This window comes from Euprymna scolopes, chromosome 38, assembly GCF_053919585.1.
Source record: "Euprymna scolopes isolate OS-2025 chromosome 38, ASM5391958v1, whole genome shotgun sequence".
Classification (NCBI taxonomy): Eukaryota; Metazoa; Mollusca; class Cephalopoda; order Sepiida; family Sepiolidae; genus Euprymna; species Euprymna scolopes.
Window position 1 is genome coordinate 41,759,567 of NC_136519.1, and position 18,623 is coordinate 41,778,189.

Below are 18,623 nucleotides of genomic sequence, written 5' to 3' on the forward strand. Positions count from 1 at the left end.
AAAAACAAAGAAAATAATAATGATAATGTCGTTCATCAAATATGTTTACAATATCACGTCAGTTTATATTTACGCTTGATTTAAACATATCTGTATTCTATTATAGACAGAATAAACGATTTTTTACAAAGGAGTATTTTACGCTACGCTGACTAACGTTACACCGGTGTAACATAATATATTCTCCTGTAAAAATATATATTTATTTATGAGAGAAGAGAGGCTATTCTAAGATCGGATTTTTTGTTCGATTTTCGATACTTATCGGATGAATTTCTGAACAAAAGGTAGGCTCCGCAGTTTCGGAACTTATAAGGAAGAAACTCGCACAAACACAAACAGAAAATGGCTGTTATATAGATAGATGAGATAGAGATAGTGAGGGTGTATTAGATGAGTCGTTGAGGAATCCAATAGTATTTTTTAAAGATTGTTCATATCTTATAGAAAACAACATTCTCTTATAAGACTAAGTCATCTGCCACAATTATTTATACAACATATTTTGCATTATATTACTTTGTACTCATTCTTAATCGCACTATTTATTTAATTAATCCCTAGCAAGACTACCTGATGTTGTTTGGTGTCTATATGTAACATATTTAATTAAAACAGCTATCTCTTTACTTGTCCATTTGTAATCTTCTGTTTCTGTTTCACCAATTTTCTTTTCCATCCTATTTCTTACTATCTTCTTTTTTTTTCTTTTCGTCCAATTTTTTATCTCAACAAGCACCCACACAAACACAAAGTTTTTTATTTGGATTTCTCAGGCCGCATAGGAGCATTTACTCCTTGATCAAAAATCATAATTATTTTCCTTTGGTTAATGCATAAGCCGGTTGGAAAACAGACCCCCTTTGCTCAAGTTTAGAATCAAAGAAACATATATTTTTTTTAATTTGAGATTTTATTAATCGGGGATATCCCCAATCACGAAAGTATCAACTTTGTGTGTGTTTGTTTTGTAGTCTTTTTTGCTTGATATACACACATAAACTGCCATTTATATTCATGTTAATGTTCGAAGTGCAATACTCGTAGGCAGTTTCATGTTCTTCGGTACGTTGTTATCACATTTTCATTAATATGTGATTATATATGCAGTCGCTTTTGTTTTTGATCATTAATAAAGCATTTCGTATGAATCATATATTTTTCTTTGGCAGTTGTTTCACCGATATTTTTCAAGTGAGAATTCTTCCCAGAAACATATTAGGAACTTAGGAGAAGTAAAAAATTAAGGTTGTTACAATCTATAAGTGAAATAGTTACTCTAGAACAAAATGGATTGAAACAACCTCACCCCCGCTGTCATTTATGGACTAATTTATCAGTTCCCTGATTTTGCTATTGTGCATATCGAAAAAATCGCAACATATAAAATTTCTCGAAGTAAACGATCATACTTACATTATTATGTTTCATCTGGAAGAAAATGGTACACATTTTTTTCCGTTAGCGTTTATAATTGTAAATATTTATAGGATAGGCGAACATTTTTAAGTTATTAAAATTACTACTATTAAATGGTCATGTATGTTTCTTGTAAAATTCTCTTCCAAGCTACAATGTAATCTCAGATTAGTACATATGTATTTCGAATTCGCAATATATTAACCCATGCCCATATTAAGCGTGTATTAAGAAATATTCAAAAATGTATATACCTATGAGTTAATAATATAATGTTCACTGGCAAGTAAATACGCATAATAGAATAATTCTTCTCAGAGTACATACAGCAGCTGTTTTTTTTGTTTTTGTTTTTTTTTTTTTTTTGCTTTTTGTTTTGCAATTTTGTGGACAGATCAATACTAACGGTAAGTTTGAATCTCATAAAGAACACTTTTGGAAGAATAATTATATTCACATGTTTACCAATGATATTTGTCACAATAAAGTTCTGTCTGATATATATATATATATATATATATATATATATATATATATATATATATATATATATATATATATATATATATATACTAGCAAAAGTACCCGTCGTTGGCTGGGTTCAAAAACAGTCTAAAAAAATCAAGAGGATTGTCACTTATCCTTCTTAAACACGCACATACAAACAGACACACACACACATATATATATGTGTGTGTATATATATAGACAAATATATATATATATATACTTAAACAAATATAAACGTTTATACACAAGCTTACTTATAAAGTCTATTTAAACATAAATGTTATATAAACACCCATGTACTTATGGAATCAACTCGAATGCTTGCTACACATAATATTCGAGTATCTAAGGACTTTCTGAAGAGGGGTTTGTCAGCACAAGCTGGTATGATTATATTTCCCCAGAAGTAAACTCTGTTTCAATATTGAATACCACCGAGTATTCGTGCCCCGCCACCAAAATGTACATTTCTGGGGAATGGTGCACCTTTTCAAAGGCATGTTACCTCAAGTAACAGCACAAAGCTGAATAGTTAACCAGACGATATGCATTCTTCTACTGACCAGACCAAGAATCCACAACAAATTAGGCTAAAACATATGTAAATTGCCAATTGAGGAAAGGGAAATAACGTTTCAGCTTATGAATTAAATCAGTTTTGGGAGAAAAAAATGTTCATGTATTAATATAGAGATCAGCTATAAGCCCCTAGAATAGTCTCCTAAATATCTAAGAATGTTGAGTGAAATACAATAATGCACACACGCGCGCACATACACACACATACACACTCACACACACACACACACACACGCACACACACACACACACACACACACACACATATATATATATAAATATATATATATATATATATATATATATATTCAATTCAGGTTTGAGATGCTCAAAATCAAAAGTAAGGACAAATGAATGCACCTAGGTTGTTAGATAGTGCCCAATACCAAAAGCAATATATGTTTGTATTACTTATTCGAGGGTAAACAGTTAAACTTAATCGCTAAAAACATCCATCTGTGGGGGAAATCTGGTTACAAACTAATTTTTTGCGTGTTAAAACGAGCTGAAATTCGATTTCTCCATTTTTATCATTATTTTTATAGAGCTCGCAAACTTTACAGTTTTTTTTTTTGACGAGCTGTCTTTTCTTTTTTTTTGCTATGGTTTCAAATCGTTCAGGGTCGCTGACGAAGTCTCACTTACTGAAACAAATTACTGTTTGTAGTGACCAAATGTAACTGTTTACCCTCGAATAAATAAGAATATATATGTTAAAATATATTTGTAGTCATCGATATATATATATACATGTATATATATATATATATATATGTATATGCATATATATGTGTGTATATGTATATACATATCTATATATGTATATACACATCTATACATGTATACACATATATATATATATGTATATACATATAGGTGTATAAATATATGTATATACATATATATGCATATATATATGTATATACATGGGTGTATATATATATATATATGTATATATATATGTATATACATATAGGTATATAAATATATGTATATACATATACATGCATATATATATGTATATACATGGGTGTATATATATATATATATATATATATATATATATATATATATATATATATATATATATATATATATATGCCTAAATTTAACAATGCTTGTGTAAGGAGTGGTGAAAAATTCCAAATGATACAATGCAGTCATTAGAAATATACTGTGAATAAATAATAAAATATGGCATAAATAACGATCTTTGTCTTCTATATGAATGAAAAATATCGCTCCGCTAACTTCAATTTTTCTTGTAACTTTACCTGTATAAAAACTCATTTCAATGATTTAGTGATTTTGTAGATAAAATATTAAATTTGTAGATAAAATATAAAATTCATAAAAAACTCATAAAAAGATAGAAAATAAATCAAATTGCTTGAAAAAGTATAACAAATTAATGTTTTCTCTTTGTTCATACATAAATCAATTATATGAAAAGGAAAACGTTTCCAACAATCGATAAAATATTAGGATTTTGAGGAGAATTATATGAAATACGTTTTAGATCTCCCAAGACAAGGACGGTTGACCTGTAGATTTACCCTGCGTCCGTTCGTCCGTTCGCCTGTCCGCACTTTTCTCAATAACTACGCCTTGTAATATTTTGCAATTTTGCACAGTCATTTAACATAACATTAGTAAAATTTAACAGAACGGATTATCCGACACCCCCCTACGGATGCTTTTCTTGTTAAAATGGCTAAAAGTTATACTTTTATGCTTATTAAAAAAAATTGATGCGTAGGGGTTTCATACAACGTTCTGAAAATTTATAAGTAACTGATTCCTATATAATTTTGTTTGTCTATACTTTGGGATAACGACTGGGTGCGCCCCAGAGGCTGTTTTATGGCTAATAGAAACACTCTATTTTGGGGACTATTTTTCCATAGTGTTCCCAAATTTTATGTGTTCATTTAGCGGATTTGTATGATGCTGAACTCAAATTTAAATATTTTAAGGTCTTGGTGACTTTGGCGGTATATATATAGTGAGGGAGAGCAAATGATGGAAGTAGTAATTTCTTTCTTTTTCTGGTGCAGAACTAAATTGTACATGTTAAAGCTTAATACTCCACCGTTCGTTCATTTTCACCACGATTTAACGGCCACTAGGTGCTTTTGGGGCAAAATGGGGAGGGGACGAAGGCGGGATTCATTTTCACACCTCGTTCACTGTGCATTCACGGGGGGCTATGCATGCTTCAATTGCTATTATTTCTTTTATAGGTAATTACATTGTGTAGCATATTTAGACTAATTCCTTACATAGGATTACTGTATGATTAAAATGCTCTTATTAAGTCTGAGAATTTTTTGACTATCTGTTAACCTGATTTTAATTCCCGTTGGGTTTTAATTAATACATCAAAAAGCAATAAATATAACACCAGCGCCTGTACTTTTTAAACTATATTTAAGACAAATATTTTATGTGGTTGGCAAAGATACCAAACAATGATCCCTACTGAATAATGGTTCAAGAATATTCAACACTTCCAATATATTTATTGTTATCCTAATGAGCGACGGCCCTGGATATGACCTTAAACTATATTCGATGGTCAGCCCACAGCTTGCGGGATGAGGGGGGCAACCTTTAAATTGCCATGGTTCCGAGCTCCACTCTGATCCAGAGTGGAAGTACCTGTTAGGAGTCCAACTATGGGTTAAATCGAAATCGACTCGAAAAAACAACAACAAAATATATATATAAAACAAAAACAACCTAATGAGCGAAATCGACATGTCCTCAATGCAATTGATTAAATGCCTGCTCTTTTAATGCAAAGATCGCGTATGCTGGGAGAAAGCTTTACATACTCCCCGATGTTAGTAAGTCCATAAAACATTGTAATTTATATTATGCTTTAGAGAAACTATTGCTAACGTCAAACTGATAATTCATTTATTATTTAAACCGCACGCTTGTATTATCAAATAATCTACTGTTGTTTTTATATGTCGTACCCTTTTTGTCAGTGGGATGATAACACTTCTCCAATTGCACTTGTGATATTAGCTTATATATGTCTGTTTATGTTGATGGAAAAAAGAGTGGCCATTCTTTTTTTTTCAGACTATTGATTACGGATTTAAAAAAAAAAATGTATGGGAGGTATTTCGACACAGAACTAATCTCAAAATACTCCCACTCGAATGTAACATATTTTTGTTTGGAGTGGCCTGTATTTAATTGATTTCGATAATATCAAATAAAAAAAGTCGCCCCCAGCCGTTAAACTGTTAATAAGGAATGAATCCACTCACTAAGAAACATAAAGTATACATAAATTTATTTATGCATTTATTGGGGATACATTAAAAAAGGAAAGTGATATATATATATATATATATATATATATATATATATATATATTATTTCAAAAATATATATATATTATTTAAAACATATATATATTATTTAAATATATATATATTATTTAAATGATATATATTATTTAATATATACCATTTAAATATATATATATATATATATATTATACACATTATTTAAATATATATATATATACATATATTATTTAAATCGATATATATTATTTAAATATAGACATATATATTTAATATGTATATATATAATTTAATAATATACATATTATTTAAATGTATATATGTACATTATTTAAATATATATATATATATATATATATATATATATATATATATATATATTATTTAAGAATACACTATTTAATTTCCACGTTATTTAACACGGTTAAAAGTAGCGGAATGGTTACGATCCTGCTAACGATTTTATCGACTGGTATTTATCCTGACACCCTGCACTGAACATTCTCGAAAGGATAAAACATTAGTGGGTGTAGGTATTTTATAATTGTTTTAGTAAGTAATTATATATATATATATATGTATATATATATATATATATATATATATATATATATATATATTTGTGTCTGTGTTTGTGTGTGTACATAAATTAAAAATAGATGTATTTATGCATTTATTGGGGTGCATTAAAAAGGAGAGTGATATATATATATATATAATGAAAAAATATATGCATATTATTTAAAAATACATACATATTATTTAAATTTATATATATTATTATTATTATTATTATTATTATTATTATTATTATTATTATTATTATCATTATTATTATTAATTAAGAATATAATATTTAATTTCCCCGATATTTCACGCTGTTAACAGTAACGGAATATATACGATCTCTGCTCATGATTGTATCGCCTGTTGTTAATCGAGACACCCTGCACTGAATATTCCCGAAAGGATAAAACACTAGTACCTGTAGGTATTTTATAATTGTTTTAGTAAGTAAGTATATATATGTATACATATATATATATATATATATATATATATATATATATATATATATATATATATATATATATATATATATATATATATATATATATATATATATATATATATATATGTGTGTGTGGGGGGTACATATACTGAGGGGTTTGATCAACATTCTTAAGACGGAGTTTCTATTAATGTATTAGAATATGCATTAATACTATTAAAAGAAAAAGTGATCGTTTAATGTAGATATATATTAAGCCCGATGGATATTTTAATATTGGGTAAATAGATTCATAATTTATAATTAAAAATCAGTTCAAAAGGAAAAACAAACAAAATCACTAATTTTTACGATCGTCCCGGAAACGATGTTTTTATTGAAATAGACAATACGTCTTGAACCATAATTTTTTTTCATTTGATTTTTTTAAACTAAGTCCCTCATCAGAAAAAAAAATTACTTCAGGTCCACATCTGGACGTATATAACATGGAATCTCCACGCATAAGCACTCCAACAAAATTCTTTCCTTGAAAAAAAAAAAAAGATACTGCTTTATATACACATATTTGTCGACTTAATGATAGAAGTATTCTCTTCAATTTAAATTGAAACATACTAGGATCTTATAAAGCGTATATGCCGAGTGACAAATTCTGAACGCTTTATAGATATGAAACCCTTAATATTTAGAATATTATTACACTAAATTCATTCCCTTAAGCTTAAAAAAAGGCATTCTTGCAGGATGCATTCATAAACATTGGTTTAAATTCGACAAATTAAAGCAACCATGAATCATAAAATGTCATATTACTAATCTATTTTACAACTTTATAATTTATAACTTAGTAAATAATATTATTATGGTTTTATTACTAGTATTATTATTTTACTTGGCGTATTACCATTATTTACTATTTGTATTTTATTATCTATTTCATTTTTGGTTTATATGATATTGTATTCATATTTATTCTATAAATATTATAGTTTCTCTTATAAATAATACTATTATTTAATTACTACCAAAAAGAGTAATAGTATCACTATCATATATTTTATTAATATTACTATACGTAAAAAATTAAATAAAAATTTTATAAATAATAAGTTGTTACCTCCCTTTGAACAATATTTTTTTTTGTATTTGAGTATCATTTTCCCAAAATTGCAGTTATCTCTCTTTATAAATGAGTTATAATTAATTTAAATTTTAATATAAGTTTCCAACGATAGGAAACTGGCAAAATTACTTTTATCAGCGGCTCCTTTGAAGTTTGTATACATCATTATTTTAACGATTCATAAACTCCATTTTACAACGGGCAAATGAATGGATGAACTAAGATTCTTACACGCTTTAACGGCGGGCGAATAAAAGGTATACATATTTTTTATTAGAAAAATAAAAGGTATGCCCTCCTAACTTTACTTTTCCACCCGTTTTTATTTTTATTTTTTTATATTATTTTTTTAATTTATTTTGTTTATGAATATTAAAATTAGTAACATTTTAATATTTTTAAATATTTTTCATATATATATATATATATATATATATATATATATATATATATATATATATATATATGCCTTATTTAAAAACGCTAGTTTCAGTTTTGGTGTCTTTAACCCCCACCACTCTTTTTTTCTGATGAGGAGACTTTGTTTTATAAAATCAAATGATAAAATTTTTGTTCAATATCAATAAAAACATCGTTTCCGAAACGATCCTACAACTTATTGATTTCATATGTTTTTCCTTCTGCAACCGATTTTTAATGAAAAATTATGAATAATTTTACTCAATATAATATATATATATATATATATATATTATATATATATATATATATATATATATATATATATTATATATATATATATATTATAACATATATATTTATAATATTCATACATATATATATATATTCATAATATATATATATATATATTCATAAGAGAGATATATATATTCATAATATATATATATATATATGTATATATTAATATGTATATGCATATATATATATATTCATGTATATACATATATATATATGTATACTCTCGTGAGCAAAAAAAAAATGTGACAAACATAGTTTATCTCTTTTATTGCACTAAAAACGATATTGAACAAAGACAATTCAACACGGAAACTTAAACGAGACATCTAACACAGCATAAGGTATTTACTTTAATAAATACTTCAAATGGAATATCATTCTCGTTTGATTTTTTAAAAATACTAATCCTTTTAGACATGTTCTTAACCAAAATGAAACACTGTGAAAAGGAAATGCTATTCAAGCCGCTTTGCACAGCTTCCCAACGTTTGTCATTGTCAAAAGTTATTCCGGCTAATGAACGAGATATTATAGACCAAATATTCTCGAATAGGTGTTAATCGAGGCTTTGGCCTGGCCAAAATATCGCATTAATTTAATTATCAGAAAACCATTTTCTTGGGATTTAGCAGTGTGATACAGGTGCATTATCATGTTGAAAAATAATGTACTGGGATATTCCCAGTTTCTGGATACTTGCTAACAATCCTTTTTCTAATATTCAAATGTATTCCTTTGCATTGATGGACTTCTCACATCTAATGAGTTACCCAACTCCTGCTGCAGGCAAAAGTTCTCCATACCATTATCCCTCCATTCCAGTGTTTTACTGTCATTGTTATGCCTCTTGTTTTAAATGTTTCTCCAGTTCTTCGATTGCACCGTTCTAGAGTATTAGGAGCATAACTAACAAGACAAATCTTGATTCATCTAACCAGAAAACATTCCTGAACCAGTCTGTATCCTTCTTGCCATAACATGAGAAAAGGTTCTTTCTATCATTGATGCTCTTCTTACATAAAACTCTCTTCTTTGCACACATTTAGAAGAAACTCACATGTCTTTCATCTGTCTAAATATTGTATATCTAGAAAAAGAATGTCCAGCTCCAGTTGTGAATTATTTGCTATGCTCAACATAAGTGTTCTTTCGAATCTCCAAAACAGTTAATTTAAGCGTGTAGTCGTCCTTCAAAGCGAATGATCTAGGGCGACCAGATCCAGATTTCCCTTTTACTAAGCATTCGACTTCGAACCTTTCACCAATTCGCTTTACTACAGAAAGAAAACTTTTCATATTTTTTTCTTAAAATATCACAAATCTACATATAATTCATTGTTGATTGGGCTTAATCCTTCAATTCGGTTTTTTATATCCTCGCCAAGATGCCGTCTTACTAGTTCTAGGATTGATTTTCACTTATTAATATATGCTAGAAATTTTCAGTTAAAATTAATAAAGTCCATGAGTCCAAAAATGACTTTTTTATAGTCCTACCAGTAAATTCACACGCTCAAACATGCAGGGCACTGAAGCCGATCATTGGGATCAATTATTACATGCTTCCAGCATTGTAAGCTTCCACGTGTCACAACTTTTCCATCACCACAGGACCATTTTTATAGACAAATGCCTGAGGGAATATCTATACACACGATTAAACCCGAATCTCCAACTTCTAACGTAGATCCGCACTACCAGGTCTCCTTCTTTAACATCAGAGTTCTACGTTCTAAACTTTCAGAGGTTGAAACCCAATTATAAGGGACTGAACCAGACATATTATTTCTAAGTGAAACTGGCACTGGACAGACCATTTCCCTAGATGAGTTCGTAATTAAAGGATACTCGAATTAACTACCAAATATGAGGCCCAAGATCGTCATGGGCATCGAATATGTTCCTATATAAAAGATGGCTTTCAATGTGGTAGGGTCATCTCCAGAGAAGATCCTAACTTGCCCTATATTGCTTCCGGGCAGTACTTGCTTAAACTACTGCATTTATATTTGCTCTCTATCACCCCCACAACAGCGGAGTTACTATCTTTAAAAGCATATCTGAGAAAATTGACCACGTCCTATCTGCTTATCCTTCAGCTAATATTCATGTCTGTGGAGACTTCAATGTTCACAATGTGGAATGGTTAAGTCACGCAAACAAGACCGATGATGAGGGGGGATTCTGTCATAATTTCTCCATTGCTTATGACCTTACTCAGATTGTTCACTAACCCACCTGTGTTTCCGATACTGACAGCCAGTATGCAAGTCTCATAGACCTTTTTCTCCAAACTTGCCCTGAACTGTGTTCAGCTTTTGTTCTGTCTCCACTTCGATTTTCCGACTACTCAGTTGTATCAGTTAAGATAAAAATGAAATGTAATAAGTCCCCAGATGTACCTCTTCATCGTACAGTATATCGATACTCTATGGCTGACTGGGATAGCTTCCACACATTTATATCAGATCTACCTTTGACTTTCATGTTTTAAAAGGGGGTGTCCTCTATAGTATCAGGCCTGGCAGAATGGTTAATTGTCGGTATAGACCGTTTCATACCCTTGAAAAAATTCCAGCAAAAAAGTAACAGGCAGTCGTGGTTCTCTCCGGAATGTGCTGCTGCCATTGCGCATAGAACTCACTTTTCCCATTGCTTCCAACGTAATAGATGTACTGAGATTAAAGCCGCTTTCAGAACTGCCAGCAACCACGGTAAAAAATAGTAAAGAACGCAAGAGAGTTGAAGGCTCAGTCCGTCAAGTTCAAAGTAGCTGAGCAGCGGCTTGTTTTCCACCAGTTTTGGAAAATAGCGAACAGAATCCTAAACAGAAGTGTGTGCTCTATTTTAACTCTAATAAACGGGCCTGAGGTAATCTCGTCAGCATCAGACAAAGCCAGAATCTTTGCTAAGAACTTTGTAGCTAATTCCAATCTTTGCGACCAAGGCTGAACCCCTCCAATACGTCCTCCTGTATCAGAAAGCATGCTATGTGATATACAAATATATGTACGTGATGTTGCCAAGCTAATCAACCCCCTTGTTTCCAGTAAAGCAACCGCCCCTGGCGGTATTCCAATTATAGTATTCCCAAACTTAAACCAGAACTTGCGCCCATCCTTACAAAACTGTTTAAACGGGGTCTTAAGGAGACTTGCTTCCCATCACCCTGGAAAATCTCATCAGTATTCCCCGTATTTAAGAATTCATGTGATCGCTCATCTCTCTCATATTACATGCCAATAAGTCTCCTATGTGTCATGAGTAAGTTGCTGGAATCTGTGTAAAATAGAGAAGTAATCAACCATATCAGCAAAAATAACCTTCTTAGTGACGCCCAATATGGTTTCCGTTCTGCTAGATCTACAACAGATGTGCTTACAATTATATCTCATAGGATTAGCGAAACTCTCGCCGGAGGCTACCTGTCTAGGGCAATTGTTCTTGACATATCAAAGGCCTTTGATAATGTATGTCATAAAGGTTTAATTCACAAGATCTCCAACTGCGGTATAGCTGGAAATGTCTTCTCAATTATTAAATAATTTCTCTCTGATAGGTTCATAAGAGTGGTGGTTGAGGGGCAGAAATCTGAAGCTCTTTGTATTAATGCCGGAGTCCCTCAGGGTCCATCCTGGGCGCAACTCTCTTCCTGATCTATATTAATGATCTCCAAATAACATCCTTACATAATTCGTAGACATCCATGCTGATGACACTACTATCTATGGTAGCACATTTAAGACCGTAAACGTCCAAGTTCTCTCTGTTTCTCTCTCCTCTGATCTTGAGCAAGTGGTACAATGGGGAAAGAGGTGGCTTGCTACTTTTAATGCATCTAAAACCAGCTGCTATCTTTACATCATCAACGTTCTGATCCCCATCTGGCATCAATTGAAATGAATGGGTTTCGTCTTGGGGAGGCCTCATGTTTTGACAAGCTTCTGGGTTTGATCTTGAGTCCTGATTTAAATGGAACACAAACATTGAATCCGTGGCCAAAGCCGCTGGAAAAATGGTGGGATCTTTCTATCGATCCAGTAGATTGCTGATGCAATTCTCTATCTATATAAGAGCCAGATAGTCAAAGGATGGAGTAATGTTACCACATCTGGGAAGGAGCTTCTAGAAAGGAGTTATCCTGCCTTGATAGAGTTCAAAATAGATTTCGTTACCTTGTGGGGGATGCCCTTTTCTCTTCCCTGCAACCTCTTTCTCAGAAGAGATGTTTCGAGTTTGTCTCTGCTTTATCGTTATTTTCATGGGAAGTGGTCGGCTGAGCTCCATTCCATGGTCCCCCCTAGCCAAACTTTCACAAGAAACACCCGTCTAGCACAAAACACTACTATTACTAATTTCCCCCACTCTTTATCTGTGCCTAAACCTAAACGTAGATTTTTTTTTTATTAGAACTGCACGCCTATGGAATTGCCTTCCGTTTTTCTGCTTTCCAGCTTACTACAATATGGTTGTCTTCAAGTCTAACGTAAACAAGTTTTTGATGAGCCGTTCCATATAAGTTAACAGATTTACCGAATCTCCATTACTAACGGTTACTATACTGTCCAATTTCTACCGTACACTCTTTAACTCTTATCCTTGAGTGTCCTCTTGTCCTTGATAAGTGGTGATGCATATGTAAACAAATGATGTTACAGAGGTTTCGCTTTCTCCGACAGCTAAGTTTTTTTCTCTCGGTGCAAAATGTTGAGATCCAGCAACAAGCAAGAGCAAGATAGCAAGCAACACGTTAAACTGCAAACCAAGTTAATGCGGGTACTGGTCTCCCGCTGTTTTTTTTTAAAATCAGAGACTTGCTTCTCCTAGAAAGGTTGCCTTCACCACGGCTTACGGAGCCCTCTCCACCCCAACACCCACATGCATGCACACAAACACACAGGGTGCTAGTTGGTCGTTGACCCCGAAAAAGGGTTCATTCGCCCTTTGGAAGATATTGTTTTTAATCCTCCAGGGAGATTAGCCATCCTCCTCACCAAACAAGTCTGGTGGGGGAACAAGTTCAATCGCCGGTGACCCGACCATGAGGCAGGTAGTACTGTGTTACATTGTATCAGTAGTATATGCCAGGACCTGACATGTACACACACACACATACACACACAAACATATACATGCATATATATATATACATATATGAATTTTTAGTTATAATTTCTTGACTAAAATATAGTATATTTGTTTTGGTAAACAACTTATTTGTTTAGAACAGAAGAGTAACATTAATCAATAATCTATGTATAGTCAAATAGGTTTTGATATTTGGTTTAAACCGTTTCGATTAAAAAAAATTATCGTATTATTTCAACACACACACAGCTTTTTCTATATTCAGTAATAATTCGTTTATATAAGGCATACTGTAAAACACAATGCATTTATCTTTATTAAGTCATTATTATTATTATTATTATTATTATTATTAATAATAATAATAGTAGTAGTAGTAGTAGTAGTACAATAGCTGATAACTTTAGTGTAAATTATCATTAGATGAGAAGATAGCTACTAGACTATACATATTTTGAATATGGCTACTAGACTATACATATTTTGCTTAAACACATATTTAAAAAAAAATGATTACATGAGTGTTGATATGTGTTTCAAAATGCTCCTTCGTTAATTACTGTAGAAATAACTGTGCTATTTCATACATTGTTTAGCAGAAAAATATTAGGACATGAAAATCAATCCCGTTTTTAATGCTGAAGTTAATAATTACTGGATATGTGGATACAGATATAAGTGACGTCACATGGCTAAAGGAGATACTTTTTAAGGGACTAGATAACATGCCCGTCTGAATAGAAGCCAATCATAAAGATACCTACGTCTTTTAAAGCTTATTTTCAGGGATTAGAACGAAGATCAAGGCGAATAATGTTCTCTGTCTCTCTCTCTCCAAATGGGTTTGTCTCGATTGAGTCGTTTTTTCATGGAATTAAACTATTTAAAAGACGGCGATTATCTAGCACGGAAGGTTTACAATTTTGTTGTAAAAAACAAAAAAAAAACAAAAAAAAACAACTTACGGAGTATGATCATGCACTTTTTTTCATCCATCTCACACGGTTTTAAAGTAATAATATTTTTACAGGCATACTTCTACTACTAATAATAACGATAAGTTTCTTCACACAATCGATGTTATTCAAAGAAAATGAGTGTCCATGTCACTCCCATTAATGTTAATTATGAAAAAAATGTCAAAATGTGTCTGATATGATTATCAGGATTACCATCAGCAGTGGCTGGGTGTTTGATAAAATAAATTTCACTGATACATCTTACGATTAGCGTTCTATTTAATAAAACTTAGATGAATGATCAAATATTTTGTCGCTAAATATAAAATGGTGATTCAAAATATTTTGTTTCATTTCATGTACATAATAAAAATTACATCCTCATACGAAGGGGGAGTCGATTTTTACATTTTTATGGGCCATCTTGTATATTTTTCAAAATACCGTGAATAACGTTATCAAATGTTAGTTCCCTTTAAACCTTTTTATCTCCCTATACGTACATGCCACATCTGCCCCTGTGTGTTAGTGTATTTAGCCTGTTTGTCAGATATATATTTACTTTATCATGAATTCTGTGCCCAAACTGCTTTACCTTTTATTTCTTAACAGTTTTTTTTTTTTTACAATCTGTTCTGTAGGTATAGGTCTTTCAGAGTTACTGACCGTCGATCGTTCTAAGCTATTCTACATTGTAAACCTAACTATTAAACACTCTTTGAAACTTTGTGAGCGAGGATTTTTCGACTTACAGACGAAATGCTGCTAGTCAATCGCCGCACTACTGGCATGATAGGTGCTCGACTGCGCTCCAATCCTTGTCCTCCTTTAAAAGTGTTCATAACAGACAATTATCTAGCTTCAACAGCAATCAACAACATGTCTATTTCTCTGTGTCTAAAACAAAACAACACTTCCCTGAGCAATTCTTCTTTCGTACACCTCTCCTTCACTAACATGACGGGGTTTAAGTATAATGTACATGAATTCTTGCTGAGACATACTCTTAAATAATTAGGGCCTTCCCAAGTTCCGCCATTACTGATCATCCTGATGTTTTCTTACCATCTATCTCACACTTTATCACCGTTATCCTTAAGTGACCTTCTGACCTTGATAAGTGCTGAATCTTTAGTAAAAAAAAAAACAACTTACGTAACAAATACCAGTTCTTGTAAATGCACACTTTTTGTCTTTTAACTGTTTAAATTCATTTTATCTGCTCGTTTTTTTTATTTTATTTATTTTTCTTAGAAAAGATAAAATACTCAAGGCAAATTATGTTCTCTGTTTCCTGCATGAGAAATATCTATGGTAATGTCTACATTTTTATCTCTAAGTCGGGAACATATTTTCTTTCATGTCGGCTTTCAGAAACACAGAGATAATTATTTCTATTTCGGGTTATTTTGTTCTTTGATTCTACTTTCGCTTGCTATAACAATTCGACCATCATCTTCGCCCACTGCTTTTTCGTAGACAGTCCGCAATCTTCAATGAAGCTACAGACAGATATTCTGCCTTGACACTAATGCTTGTATTCAATACGTTCTGTAAAAGTTGTTCTCGTTAGAGAGATTCAGTTCTAGAAGCGTAGCTATTAGCTTTCAGCTATGATTAATATAAAAGAAAAAATAATAACTTCTTACCTTCCTAATTACTGATGGTAAAATAATTCGAGAGATGAAATAATAATTTTCCTACGAACGCCATCTTCTAGATTACAGATAAAAGCCGAGACGCGCGGGCAATGTATTGATTTTCACACTATATGTATAGCCAACACATTTAATATATACCAGCTGAAGTAATGTTTCAATGCCTTAAGATTCATTTCGGCTGTGAAAGTATTTGACAACGTATATCTAGTCGTACTGGGTAAGTATACAACTTCTCTAAAATAAAGGCCGCATTACCGAGAACTCAGACAATGTGTATAAATCGTCAAAATTACACTTTAATGTGAAAGAAGCAACTCGAATTCTTTGAATTATTTGGAATACGGTCTACATCTTGGGTGTGTTACGGGTTCTTTGTTGAAGTAGTGAACGTTTTCTATCGAAGTCTAAAATCTGAATCGAATTTTTAACGTAATCGTGATTGTTTATTTTATTTATTGTGATATCATGCACTCGTACGGTACCCAGTGCTTCGAAGAATTTTTAAGTAATACGCAATTGTATTTTGTTTCTAGTAGCATGACGGAAGTACTATCAAAATCTAAGCAGCTAGAGACCCATAGGCATGATCGAGAACTCACTTAGCTCCCTGATCAGTGTAACGCGAGGTCCTGGAAAACAGGTGACTTTTGTAAGACAAAGAGAGGGCAAAATAATTATTTTCATGCTTTTCTATTTCGTTAAACTGAGAAGAAAATACCTATGGGTAAAATAGTCAGGACAATCGCCCAGTATGGACACTGCCCGGGCAGAAAGAAACTGCAACTTACTATCTGTAACACTGCGAATAAAGCTACGGCAGTACATCAGTGTTTTATTAAAGAAACAGCGTGAATATGGTTCAGGAATAACCTACAGGCGGCACCTGATAGTCATCAAACTATTTTCCTACAACCAGCAAATAATAAACGAAAGAAGTATTTAACAACATTAAAATGATGAGCAGTAATGAAGGCATAAATGAATCGAGGAAGATAGATAGATAGATAGATAGATAGATACATTTTACATTAAAGGTCTATCCCTGCTTATGTAAGTAAGGAAACATACTAGATAAGTGAAAATCATATGAGGAGAAGTCTAGAATCAAACCCTGTAAGTAAATAATAGAAAATGGAATGTTAGAAATTAAGTGGATTGTTAATTCTATTAGAAATAGTAAAATATGGTTTATGTCGAAAAAAGAGGTGATTGTTCATTCTTTTACAAATCTGAATATAAAAAAAAATGTCAGTTAAATGAATTCACAAGGCAAATTAAAAAATATATTGTTTTAAAATAGGTTAGAACGAGAATTGAGAATTCTTTTGTTTGCCAAAGGTATTTTTGGACAAACATATGTAAAACCAAGTGAAAATTATTCACGTTTGAAAACCTAACTTCTGACGTTAAAACCAAAGGAGATATCTCAATATAGGATTCTGTTGGTTCGGAGTCAGAAGTCAGTTGGAAAACAGAGTTGAGAGTCAAGAGTTGATTAGAGATAGTCAATTGGAGAGGAGAGACCCTTAGAAGCGAAGGCTAGAAGATTAGACCATGTAGATCCAAGTTTGAATTTTTGACGTCAGCGATCGGCTATTTGGAGAATAAATAAATATTATATATTTTGTAATTGTTGTCGCGTATCGTCAGGCTTTACAACAGAAAAGGTAAATGAGTTTCCTCATTTTCTTATAGCAAACTTTGTGTAACCCCTTCCAAGTTTCATGTGTCCTTCCCCCATCATATAAAACTATCTCCTCCCCTCTATATGTGTGCTAAGAACTGTAATAAATGCCGTCAAAAAATCGACATTCGCGTATTATATGTACCCCGTTATACATGTCACGATATGTACCTAATATGAACTCCTATGCAACAGAGAGAGAGAGAGAGAGAGAGAGAGAGGGGGGGAGAAGTAGAGACCCATAGTCGTCAATAGCTGTTCCAAGAAGGAGACCAGTTTAATCAACGAATGGTGTCTATTAATATTCCGTATTTAGGATTGAATCTTTACCGTCTAGAAGATATGCACTTACAATTAGAGTTTAAGTTAGCCTTATTCATCACGCCACGGTGCACTGCAGTCAATTATTGCATTAATTTCGAGGGTCTTAAAACTATTCGTGTCTTCAGATATTCAATATTATTACATGCGATGTACAGAAGGAAATTGCGAAGTATTTTAAACATCCACCATAACTTTTTTGGTTCAATTTCGGCTCC